The following is a 1157-nucleotide window of genomic DNA, read 5'->3' as shown; positions in this document are numbered from 1 at the left end:
CTCTTAGCAATCGCTAAAAGTTTCAAAGCGATCGGTCACTCGGTGTAGCTATGACAGACATTGAAACTTTTTATGAGGTGAGGTCACTTCAAGTGACCTGGTGACCTGACCTTGAATGACCTTGGTCTGCGATTTTCACAACATGTGTAGAATTGATGTATGATAAGGTGTACCAAAAACGGCGGCGCTCCGCGCCGCCGTTTTTGAGATATTCGCGAAAAACCACAAGGGGGGGTGTTCAAACACCCCCCCCAGCAGGGCGCGGGTTAATGGGTTTATGAATTTATAAACAAAGGCCGTTTGTGTGGCTTCGAATCATCTCAATTTCATTTGTTATGCTGTGCCTACCGTTTTTACTATTACGTTATGGTAGCGTTTCACATTAAGTAAGTTTTTTTTTTTTGAAAAATTACCAGAATATAGGTAAGCTTCGTCACGACGGTCAGATTAACTTTTCCTCGTGCCACGTTTTAGATCGTGCTGATTATTTTGTTTATTTTTTTTTTTGTTTCGGCGTAGTGCATCATGTACGCATACTTTTTGTATAGAAGTGCCTAAGTTTCCCAGTCAAGCCGACAACCTTAACAGTGCTAAAAGGCATTAATTGCGTCAGCTTGTCGGCAGTTTACTGCTGTCCTTACTAATCAGTACTGAACCTGTATGCAAATTGTACATTGATTGATTTTTTATGCGGATGGTATTTATATTAATTAGTTATTACAGCAGATGAAAACCAGTTAATTGATTTGATAGATAGCAAGGAGTGAAGACACAGTAACAGACATGAGTGAATACGCATAAAAAAGTTAATGAGCTTGAAAACATGGAATGATTTAGCCAGTGGCTGTGTAATACAAGTTTCTTCTGCTGATAGTAGTTTTGCTATTATGGAGCACTTCAATGAAACTTATCAGCTAATTTTTCATTCACAACCTTAAGTTGACCGTACTTAATCTAACGTAATTGTGATCACTGAAAAGTGGTTTATGGTTTAATGGTAATTCCTTGAATCCCTGAAAAAAAATTATGCCTAAACAAGTATTAACGTTTGTTGACTCAGAAAGGACGTACCTCAAACAACAATTAGGTACGTCAATAGTCACATAGTCACAAAAGCAAGTAGGTATAAGGAATGCCGATCAAAATAAAATCATATA

This window comes from Amphibalanus amphitrite, unplaced genomic scaffold (genome assembly GCF_019059575.1).
Source record: "Amphibalanus amphitrite isolate SeventyFive unplaced genomic scaffold, NRLGWU_Aamphi_draft 000447F_arrow, whole genome shotgun sequence".
In the NCBI taxonomy this organism is placed as follows: domain Eukaryota; kingdom Metazoa; phylum Arthropoda; class Thecostraca; order Balanomorpha; family Balanidae; genus Amphibalanus; species Amphibalanus amphitrite.
Note: the sequence above shows the minus strand (reverse complement) of the source record.